This window comes from Camelus dromedarius, chromosome 12, assembly GCF_036321535.1.
Source record: "Camelus dromedarius isolate mCamDro1 chromosome 12, mCamDro1.pat, whole genome shotgun sequence".
Classification (NCBI taxonomy): Eukaryota; Metazoa; Chordata; class Mammalia; order Artiodactyla; family Camelidae; genus Camelus; species Camelus dromedarius.
This window is the reverse complement of record NC_087447.1, coordinates 6,599,080-6,611,476: the sequence shown is the minus strand read 5'-3', so window position 1 is coordinate 6,611,476 and position 12,397 is coordinate 6,599,080.

Below are 12,397 nucleotides of genomic sequence, written 5' to 3'. Positions count from 1 at the left end.
AAGGACATCACAGGACTTGAGGCCATTGGGGGAGAAACTCCAATACTCTGCTGCTTCTAAAATGGCCGCAGTCTGTGTTTTCTAGGCTGAAGCTTGGTTACATAATGGAAATTGAAGCCGTCAGCAAACCTAGTTTAACTTTCCTTCGAAAAGCACTAAATTATATCTAGTGTACTCCAAAGGAACACGAGAAGTATTTTAAAAGCTAGTAAAACATTCTCAAGTAATGGCTCTGAGTTTTTTGAGCTGGTCTACTTAAATATGATTTTTTTCATTGTTTTTGCCTAAGTTTTCAGCTTCAATCCACTTGCTAATAAGTTTTAAGTATCTGGGTACATAGCTTGTAATCAAGTTGCATAAACTATTACGAAAAATCTAGAAAGCCTTTGAAAGCCACATTCTATTTTTAACCCTTCCGAGGAACTATTTTTGCTTCCCTCACAAAATTGGCGGAGGGCTATTGAATTCCGGCGGCGTGAGCAGTCCTCCGTCTATAAATACGCCACTGCGGGTTCTGAGGCAGGCACTGAGGCAGCGAGCGCAGAGACGGCTTTGAGGCAGGAGGCACAGCTTGAGGAGACGGCAGATAAGTTCCTCTATTGAAAAAAAGATAGGAATTCGTATAATTCTTTAGGAATTATAAATAGTGAAAGTACTGAGCTATTGCTGTGCATTAAGTTTTTAGAGTAGCTTTGATAGCTTAAGGAGATTTTATTTTAGGGGAACTATGAAGGCTTTCTTAAAGAGTAGTTTGAAAAAGAAGAGGAAAATGATAATGTTAGAGCATGACGGAGGTTGAGATGAAGCATCTCCGTGGAGTAAATTTAAAAATCGCTAAGAGGGCTGCAGAGCCCGGAATTTAGAAACCATAAATGGAAGGGCAGCAATTTAGATTAACGCTAAAACGTAGGGTGATATAAATAGAACTTAAACGTCATTTTAAAAAGTCGAGTTGTAGATGATAAAAATATTTTAACGGCCATCTTTTAAAAAGATGATTTAAATCGAAGATGATGCCTTCAGAATCATGGCGCAGTAAAAATTGTGTCATTTGAAGCCTGTTTGATCTTAAGGCTTTATTTGCTAAAATTGATGGAAATATTAACTAGAAATAGAGTAAATTTGGAGAATGAAGATTAGAAATTTGAAGAGGAAAACTCGGAAGACAGAAGTACAGGAAGGTGAAGAAAAGGCTTAGAGAAGATAGGAAAACTGGAAGAAAAATCCTCCTTTTAGAAGACAAAAATTAAACCAGAAGGTAGGAGGTAGAAGAAAAATCAGACAAAGCTAGAAAACTAGAAGATAGAAACAAGGTTGAAAATATGGTCAAGTGTTTCAGATAGAAAATGAAAAACAAGCTTATTGGATACAAGATAGACATCAAAATTAGAAGATAGACAAGTTCAAAGCCAAAAAATTGGATGAAGTACAAGAACAGAAAACCTATGGAAATTTTTATAAAGTATTGTAGAAGCCCATCGATTTAAATATCTGGTGGTGCAGAAGTTAGATCTGAGAAGATGAGGGTGTTTACTGTAGACCAGCAACAACTTAGAAGAATATCCTGAAGCTAGGAGGGAAGTCAGTTTAAAATGGCAGCAAAAAGCTACTAAAAGGACTGAAGTAATTTAGAAACTAAAGTAGTTTTTGGAAGAGCTAAATCTGAAAGGCCTTAAATACAGTATCTTAGTTTCCTTTGGAAAATTTAAAGGACTTTATGACTGAAGTAATTGAAGAGCAAGAATAACCATCAACTTAACAATTTTGCATTGGACTTTGAGCTAAGAGGAGTTTTTAAATCCTGAGGACTAGGTGCTAATTAACAGCTGACCCAGGTGCTACACAGAAGTGGATTCAGTGAATCTAGGAAGACAGGAGCAGCGCAGGATTCCAGGAACCAGTGTTTGGTGAAACTAGGACTGAGGAGAAAGCATTTCGTGAAGATAGGAAAGAGGATCCCGGGAGCCAGTGCGATTTGGTGAAGGAAGCTAGGAAGAAGGAAGGATCCCTAACGATTTGGAGGTGAAGCTAGGAGAGGATTCCAGGAAGGAGGAAGCCAGTGCGATGTGGTGATGAAGCTAGCGTGCGGCTTGGCGGCTTGGCAACCACGCGGAGGAGGCGAGCAGGCGGTGTGGAGGATAGATAGAGGCTCCTAGAACAGCAGCCCAGTGTGCGAGGCCCGCAGGGAGAGCCAGTGGTGTGGTAAAAATCCGTGAGGTCGGCAGTATGGTGGTGTCTTTGTAACTGAGTATGGTAACCTTTGTTGAATTTCCCAGTGGTAATGGGGGAGTTGTGTATTTAAGCATAAAGGGTATTACCTGGGGTTGTAGGCCGATTTTCGGGTGTCGTAGGTTTCTCTTTTTCAGGCCTATTTCTCAATGCAGCTTGTCTGAAGCTTTTGAGGGCAGACTTCCAAGGCCCGGAGGAATAGTAGATGGCAAGTTTTTCTGTTTTTAACTGATTTGAGGGGAAAAAATTAATTTGATAGAACAACTTTGAGACAATTTCAGCAAGTTTTGTAAGCAGGTTTAATTTTTAGCCTGGGGTAATGAAGCATTTCAGTTTTGTGACTAGATCACTTATTTTTCTTCTCTCACCCTGTGCTCTAAAAGTTTTCTAAATGTAGTTTGGGTGTGTAATTGTGGGGGGAAAGTTTTTGGGGGGGCAAAATATGTTTTGAGTTCTTTTCCCCTTAGGTCTGTCTAGAATTCCAAAGGCAAATGACTCAAGGTAACGGGAAAAAGGAAAATCCAGTATCAGGATAATCAGAACACTACAGGTTTACAGTTTGTAGAAACTAGAGCACAAGCAGCTCTCACTGAGGTCTGTGGCGCAGCTGACCACTGGAGAAATGGCTGGTAGTTACTTTTTTTTTCCACCCATAATCAGATATGTAACCCCTTAAACTGGTTGTTTTTACTTGAAATATTTGGGGTGGTCTTAACAGGGAAGAGGGTGGGGGAGAAAATGTTTTTTCTAAGATTTTCCACAGATGCTATAGTGCTATTGACAAACTGAGTTAGAGAAGGATGGTACTGCTATGCTGTTGGCACCAACACCTTCAGGGATTGGAGCTGCTTTTTTCCTTGGCGGAGTATTCGCAGTGAAGCTGAAAAGTACAGCACAGTGCAGCTTTGGTTCATATTCAGTCATCTCAGGAGAACTTCAGAAGAGCTTGACTAGGCCAAATGTTGAAGTTAAGTTTTCAAATAACGTGACCTTTAAGATACCTTTTATTAAAGGGGAGGGGCAAATTTTGGCAATTAGTAATTGGCAGTGGCCTCTTATGGTTGGGCTTGGGAGGGTTGGGTTTAGGTAATTGTTTAGTTTATGATTTCAGATAACTCATGCCAGAGAACTTAAATACTTAGGATGGAAAAACTAAAGAAATCTCAACTTCCAAGTTGGCAAGTAACTCCCACTCCTAGTTCTTTCCCTCCCCCCCCCCCCAATTTTTGTATCAGATCCACTGGATTTAAAGCGTAGGACTTGGGGAAGGAAAGTGTTGGACTGGGGGTTGGTCTAGCCCACTGGGCTGACTTAGATAAATACTTGGGAATTTTTTAAACGCTATAAGTTGTATGGATATGGTAGTGTGTGGTTCTCTTTTGGAATTTTTTTCAGGTGATTTAATAAAACTTAATACTACTGTAGGACCTTCAGAGCAAAGGAAGTGGCTTAATGATCCTGAAGGGATTTCTTCTGATGGTAGCTTTTATATTATCAAGTAAGATCCTATTTTCAGTTGCATATAAGTGAGTTTTTTAAGTGTAGGAAGAAGTTTTCTTTTGTATTACTGCAAAACAAGATGTTAAGGTATGCTTCAAAATTACTGTAAATTGTATATTTTGAATTTGCATCTAAGTATTTGTAAATCATAACTGATAAAAGAGGGGTGGGCTTCTGTTGATGAGGGAGGGGAAACTTTTTTTCTGTAGACTTTTTTCAGATAACATCTTCTGAGTCATAACCAGCCTGGCAATATGATGGCCTAGATGGAGAGAGGGGAAACAGCTCCTTGGTGAATGATAAGTAAAGGCAGAAAAGATTATATTTCATACCTACATTGGGGAAAAAGCATAATCTTGAGATCCTTACAACTGATGGAACACATTGTCTGCACATGCAAAAAAAAATTAAGCAAATGAAAGCTACCAATCTAAAGTTAATGGAATCTACCATTTTAAAGTTACGGCATATGAAGCTGTACCCACAAAAATAATGAATTGATGAGAAATAAAATAACAAAATGATGAGAATGCAATGAAGATCAAATGTCCATCTCAAAATGCTGCTTTTACAAAAGCAGAATAAAAAGAAATGAAAAGAAAATGATAATGCTACACATTAATCCTGGAATAAAAGAAGCTGAAATAATTGAAATGAGTGGGATCAAGTGGATTGAGAGGAGGCTGTGCTGTTTGCCAATCTTTCGTTTGCCTCAGACAGGTTTCTCTTCGTTATCAGAAGAGTTGCTTCATTTCATCTGGGAGGAGAAAACAGCAGGCAGCTGTTAACAGATAAGTTTAACTTGCATCTGCAGTATTGCATGTTAGGGATAAGTGCTTACCTTTGCTAAGAACTGTGGGGGTCCTAGGTCCTTTAAGGGATTCCAGGATTGTGAGGAATTTTCCTATCCTGGATAGCACACTTCACTCAGAGGCAAGTATTCCTTAAAGCCTCTTGAGATTAATACCTTAATAATTAAAAGGTAATATTTATAAAACTAAGAAAATTTGTTTAGCATTAAACATCTCTGAAAACCCTATGAAAGGATAGAATAATATGCTGTTAATAAGAATCATGTTAATCTTGCTAAAATTTAAATGTTACATGTTTTGTGCAGAAAACCATTAAATCATTCAAAATAAAATACTTTTTCTTTAGAGAATGTATACTTTTAGAAAGCTGTCTCCTTATTTAAATAAAATATTGTTTGTCTGTAGTTAGTGTTGGGCAATCTTGGGGGGATTCTTCTCATCTTTCAGAAACTTTGACTGCGAACACTTTAATGGACAAGATCAGGAATTGAGCGGAAGAACGAATTTAACTTAAGGCAGGAATGACAAATTTTATCCTTCGTAAAACTGATGAGCATTTAATAATTCCAGGCACATGGCAATAGAGGCCCTCTAAATAAGGAGTAAATACCTCTTAGACAGGTGGGAGATTATGATCAGAAGAACAGGTAACTACACCTACACTGTTTTCAGAAGGTCAGACAAGTCTAAATGACAGTGGTTAAATGAAATATAATACTGTCTACATTTCCAAAGTTTGCATGTTAACCTTAAATGCTTATCTTACCTTAAATGCTTATCTAGTGTTAGCCAGCATTTACACTATTGACTTGTTAAATAGGCACTTGGTGGGAGAAATGTGGGTCTTTTAAAGAATTTTCCTTTGCAGAGGCTTCATTTCATCCTTCATGAAGCTGTTCAGGATTTTGACTTGCATATAAGCTCTTGGCTCTGCCTTCTGTTCTCCTAGTGAGTGTGTGAGACCTTGCAGTGAGTTTACCAGCATACTCAAGTAAAATTTTTTCCCCTGATTTTGGAGGGAAGGGAGGAGAGGGTGGGGCTTACTTGTTTTAGCTTTTTTTCTTACAGACTACACAGAATGCAGTTGTCTTGACCTCAGGTCTGTCTGTTCTGTTGGCAAGTAATGCAGTACTGTTCTGACCTGCTGCTATTAGAATGCATTGTGGAACGACTGGAGTATGGTTAAAAGTTGTGTTTCCCCCAATGCTTGGAGTAGTGATTGTTGAAGGAAATCCAACTGAGTGATAAAAGGCTGAGTGTTGAGGAAATTTCTGCAGATTTAAGCATTCGTGTTTGTGATTGAAGCAAAGTATACCTATTGCTGTGCTTCTTTAGGTAAAATGCTTTTTGTTCACTTCTGGTAGGGGGGTGGGGAGGGCATTGAAGCCTTTAGTCTTTTCCAGATGCAACTCTAAAATCAGTGACAAGAAATAAGTTCCAAACGAGCAACAGTCTTCAAGAAATTTAACTGGCAAGTGGAAATGTTTAACAACAGTTCAGTGATTTTAGTGCATTTGTCTCTTTGGGTCTCTCTCTCCCCTCCCTTGGTCTTAATTCTTACATACAGGAACATTCAAAACAACAGACGCATGCGAAGGGCCAGAGAAGCCAGACCAGTAAGGAAAAATAGCTTATTTACTTTTAATAAATAAACCAAACATTCCATTTTAAATGTGGGGATTGGGAACCACTAGTTCTTTCAGATGGTATTCTTCAGACTAGAAGGAGCTTCCAGTTGAATTCATCAGTGGACAAAATGAGGAAAACAGGTGAACAAGCTTTTTCTGTATTTACATACCAAGTCAGATCTGTTAATGGGTAAATAATTTAGTGTGAAATAGCCTTTCAGCTTTACGCTGGAGTAAACAGCTTGAGCAAGTTGTTTGTTGGCCTGGGGGTGGAGGGGTGAGGTGGGCGCTAAGCCTTTTTTTAAGATCTTTCAGGTACCTCTCACTAAAGGCACCGAAGGCTTAAAGTAGGACAACCACGGAGCCTTCCTGTGGCAAGAGAGACAACAAAGCGCTATTATACTAAGGTCAAAGTGGTATCGGCCTTACAACCCTGTTCTCTGTTAGAAATGAGGACTTGCCTCAATACCCTTGGCAGACCGTGTTGAGGCTGTTTCTTTTGGGGAGTGAAGCATCCAGTAGAATGCTTGAGTAACTTGTATACCCCTGGGCTTGTCCTAACATTTAATGCAGCTGTTTTTATAGCAGCTCTTAGTAAAGCCCAAACCTTGAATGATGCTTGAAGGGGAGGGAAAGGGGGAAAGCGGGCAACCACTTTTCCCTAGCTTTTCCAGAAGCCTGTTAAAAAGCAAGGTCTCCCCACAAGTGACTTCTCTGCCACATCGCCACCCCCTGCCTTTGGCCTAGCGCAGACCCTTCACCCCTCACCTCGATGCTGCCGGTAGCTTGGATCCTTGTGGGCATGATCCATATTGGTTTTAAGGTAACTGGTACTGAGCTCTTCTGGTGGGTTGCACTACTAGAAAAACCATTCATTTGCCTGCATATGGTTAATGATATTAAGACCACACCTAAAAAGCTCTAAGATGCTTTAAATGTATGGCATTATTTATCCAGTGATTGAAACAAACCAGTAAATGAAGAAAGAACATTTAAGAATTGTAATGTTGGGTGGGAAGCTATAACTTACAAACTGAAGAACATAGGCATTTTAACAGTTGAGGGCTTTTGGGTGGGATTGCAAAAATTCTCTGCTAAGACTTTTTCAGATGAACATAACAGACTTGGCCAAGCTAGCATCTTAGCTGAAGGAGATTCTCCAGTGCTCTTCAGTAGGGTTTATAAAGGTTTTTCTTTTCCTGAGAAAACAAATCTTTTGTTTTCTCAGGTTTTGCTTTTTGCCCTTTTTCTAGCTTAAAAAAAAAAAAGCAAAAGATGCTGGTGGTTGGCACTCCTGGTTTCCAGGACAGGGTTCAAATCCCTGTGGCATCTTTGCTTGACTTTAAGCTCTGCCTTCAGTACTCTTTCCATTTTCCTCCTCTTTTCTTTAGATGCTAATCTGTAGACCTAGGGGAGTTGGAAGATAAAGTAGCTTCAAACTATACCTCTTCATTGAATTTGTCAGAAGTCTGAACTGGCTTGTTTTTGTCTTTACTGGGAACCTAATGTAACTGCCTTGTCTTTAATTTTCAGGTATTCCCCATGCATCTAGTGTTTGGAGAAGTCTCACTATTAAATTTATTAAAGTTACATAGTAATAAAAATTGAAAAGCTCTTCATTGGTGTGATTCCTTTGGGTGTAAACCAAATTTCTGTCCATGAGTAGACAGAAGATGGATGTTTTGTTGGGGGTTCTGTTGGGTTCCTGTCTTAAACTTGTGGTTTAATAACAAGTACACAGCACTGTCATGTAGCCTTATCTTCAAGTAGGGCAGAGACCTGGAGTAAGAAGTAGTGGGTGAGTGACCCAAGACTCAGTAACATCCATCCCCGTAAGGAAAAAAAAACCAAACACTTCTCTAAGGAGCCTGCTTTCTGTTTAGCAATTGGATGTGGGCTGGGCTGGAGAGAAAAATGTGGATGGGGAGGAGAGTTGTTAACCATTGCTCCTATGAAAGATTTAAAGCCAACTAGGGGGAGAGTATAGCTCAAGTGGTGGACTGCAAGCATGTTCAGTCCCCAGTACCTCCTGGGCGGAAGGGAAGAACCGGCATTGTCTTTATCAGTTGTCAGTTCCCAAGCTACATGTTGGTCATGTGGTCACCTGTTCCGTGGAATGGCCTGCATACTAGTAGATAATCTCAGTTGCAGTTGAAATATCTTCACGGTCCCACCCATCCTCTACCTGGGGTGTCGTCTCTCAACCATATTCCCTGAATGGGTGGGAGAGGCTCATTCAAGTAAAGCTGGCCAGTGAGACCTAAGTGTGGGGCCCAGGTCTGAAGAAGCAGCACCCAGCATAGGTCTCCCAGCCGGGCCACACCCTCAGCCCACTGGAGGGGAGGGGCCTAAGCAAACAGCTCTTTGTATTACATTACTGAACTTGTAACTCGGGAAGGTGTTGCAAAAAGCAAGCTCTGATTTGGTCACTGCCAAGGCAACAGGGCTGGAATTCGAACTCTATTCTTGACCTCTTCAACTCTGTTGCTTTTACTTCAGTGCATGAATGTCCTCACATAAGAATCAACTATACATTTCATTCATTTATATGAAACAAAGACCTATATAGCACCTATATAGCACAGGGAACTGTATTCAATATTTTGTACTCTATAATGGAAAAGAATCTGAAAGAGTATATGTATATATAAATATACATGTATATATGTATATATAAATATACATATATATCATATCACTTTGCTGTACACCTGAAACTAACACATTATAAATCAACTATACTTCTATTAAAAAAAAAAATCAGCTGTTCACATAGGTCTGCAGCAGACCAGTCCCCAACACAGTGGTCCCTTGGGCTTGTTTAAGTGCCTGTTGTGAGGAGAAATCTCTGTTCTTCCAGCATTGGAAGACTATCTGGAAGCACAAAAGACTTTGCTGGAGAGCAAAGGAGTAAGAGGAAACTCTGGGGATTCATCAGGCGTTACATGATTCCTGGTGCTGAGCAGGCTCAAAATTAGCCAGGATTGGAAAATGTCAAGGCTGGACAGAGTCAGCGACAGCAGGGACCAGAGAAGTAGGCCAGAAGTCATTTCCTCCCCTGGAGCACAAAAATAATGGAGAAGGAGGCCAACATAAAATTCCTCTGAAGGTGTCCAAGTCAAGGGGCTAGGTCTTGAAAATATAAATGAACCCCAAGCATGTCCTTTACATACTCCTCCAGCTGTATAAAGGGCTTTCACACCTTTTTTGCGGGGTGTGGGTAGGATTTCAGTGCTGCAATGGGTGGCTAAAATAAACCTGAATTCAAGTGATAGCTCCACCGTGTTTCCCAGCCTCTCCAAACTTGCCCCCAAGTCTCCCAGGCCCAGAGCTAGTTGGTATGGACTTGGAAGTAGATTTCTCTCTCTCTCTCTCTCTCTTTTTTTTTTTTTTTTTTTTTTCAGTTTTTTTCTTTTGGTGGGGAGAGGTAATTAAGTTTATTTGTTTATTTATAGAGGAGGTACTGGGGATTGAATCCAGGACCTTGTGCATGTTAGTCATACGCTCTACCACTATGAGCTATTCTCTCCCCCACAGATTACTTCTTCTTTTTAAAAAGAAGTTCTTTTGTGGGGGGAGGGAATTAAGTTTATTTATTTTAATGGAGGTACTGGGGGTTGAACCCAGGACCTCATATCTGCTAAGCACAAGCTCTATCACTGAGCTATACCCTTCCCCCAGGGAAGTAGATTTCTGACTTTGAAATTTCTCCATGTTATTGTGCACAGCAGTGGTGTGTTCAAGATTTAAAACTTCTATTCTTCAAAGACACAGTTAACAAAAAATGAGAAGGCAAGGCACAAACTGAGAGAAAATATATTCAAAAAATACATTTAAAAAGAAAAAAAAAAAAGAAAAAACCCAAAAATACAAAAAAGAAAAATCAAAACAAAACCAAAAAGAAAGGGTGAAACAAGGAGAATGAAAAGACTTGGAGGGAGGAGGCAGGATATGGGGGAAAGTCAGATGTGGGAGTGTCTACCTGGGTTATTGATCCAGAAGCTCAGAAAATCTAAGAGACTTGGGTCAGACCCTGGCTCCTGGCTCTGACAAGATGGCAAATGGGGTGTCAAACTGCTCTCTCCTGGTCTCTGTCCCCCTCCTCTGGTTAAATGGGGATAAAGCCCTGCCTGCCTACTGTGACGAGGAAGAAGCTGCAAATTTATGGTACTGGAAATGAGTGGGCTTTTGACGCCATCTAGTGAATAAATACAGCATCGCAGTGCTGTCCTTGGACTACTTCATAATACACTTGTTCGTTTGACAAACGTTTACTTTTGTTTTTATTGTATCCCATAGTATGGATATTTTACTTTGAGTTATTTCCCGCTTTTGGTAATTAGGAACTAAGCTACTGTAAACATTTGTATACAAGTCTGGGTGGACATAAACTTTCTTTTTCTTGGTAAGTTGTATGTTAGGTGTAGGCATAGCTTTTAAGAAATTTCCAAACTATTTTCCAAAGCGGTTGTACCATTTTGCATTCCCACCAACAGGGTATGAGAACTCCAATTGCCCCACATTCTCACCATCATTTGGTATGATAATATCTGTACATTTTAGCCATTCTAGTGAATATGTAGTAGTATTTCATTGTGATTTTAATCTGAGTTTCTCTGTGACCACTGGTGTTGAGCACCTTTTCATGTGCTTACTTGCCATTCATATATCTTCTTTTTAAATTTTTAAATTTTTTATTTCGTATTGAAGTATAGTCAGTTTACAATGTTGCATCAATTTCTAGTTTACTATATATCTTATTTGTGAGGTGTCTATTCAATTTTTTTTTGCCAAAGTTGTTATTAGGAATTTTATATTTTTATTGCTGAGTTGTAAGAGCTTTTACATTTACCAGATATAAATCCCTTGCTAATGTATGTTTTTGGTTTTTGTTGTTTTTTTCTTTTGTATTTTTGTTTTTTTCTCTTTTAATGTGTGTTTTGAATGTATTTTCTCTCAGTATGTGCCTTGCCTTCTCACTTTTTGCAACTGTGTCTTTGAAGAGTAGAAGTTTTAAATCTTGAACAAACCACTGATGTTCACAACATGGAGAGATTTCAAAATAGTTATATTGTGACAGAGAAGCTAGTTTTTAAAAAGTACATACAGTCTAGTTTCATTTATACGAAATTTTCAAAAATAAAAACTAATCTAAAATAACAGCAGACTGAGTTACCAAGGGGCCCAAGGAAACCTTGTGGGTGATGACGTGTTCATTGCCTTGATTGTGGTGGATGTACATTTATGTCAAAATTCACCAAGTTATCTACTTCAAATACACCTGTAGTTTATTGTACATCAATGAACTGTAAAATAATATGCACACACATGAACAAGCAGCTATTGCCCACTTACTGTGTGCCAAACACTGAGAAGATACTGGGGAGGCAAAGAGAAATAATGGACTCTCTTCAGCAAGTAGAGCAATTTAAAGAAACAATGGTCAAAAAGAAAAAGAAAGAAAAAGAAAAAGAAACAATGATCATACTTCCATAAAATAGCATGAAACTCAAGCTCTAGTCCTGACTGCTCACACACTGGCTGTGTGCACTTGGACAAGTTACTTAACCCCTTTATACCTTGTTTTAGTCTTCTGTTAAATGGGCATCATACTTCACCCAGGGTGTTGTTGCTAGGAATAGGAGATACAGATATAGCGGTACCAGCTTCATCAAAGGTTCTAATAGCATTTCTTGCAAAGCTCACACTGGGGAAGCACAGAGGCAATGCCCTCTCCCTGAGGAATTCAAGGAGGGCAAGAGAGAGTCAGGGGCACGTGGGCTGAGCATCACAGAATGAAGAGGAGTTTGTTGGATGGACAAAGAGAAGGGTGACCTTTGTCCAGAAGGAATAGCCGGAGCAGCTTGGAGGTATTAAAATGTGGGGCATTAGCAGCCCGGGGTGACTAGAGGGGAGGCCAAGAGAGAGACAGATAAAGAGACACTGGGGTGGCTGGTTGGGAGCTGATGGTTGAGGCCCTGGACCACCAGACAAGTTAGGGGTTTGCCCTGGGGAGCAGATGACAAAACAGGTGATTCTGGCCACCATGTTGGGTGAGGAAAGGGAAGGCAGGGAGGACTGAGGGTCTGGAGATGAGGGCATGGAGGGAGTGAAGTACCAGGCTGGAACTGAGGGAAAGAATGGCTTTAAGGAAGGCCCCCAGTTTCTGGCTTCAGGGGTGCAGGGCATGAAGGTGCCATCTCCCAGACAGAGAGAGTGGGGCAGGAG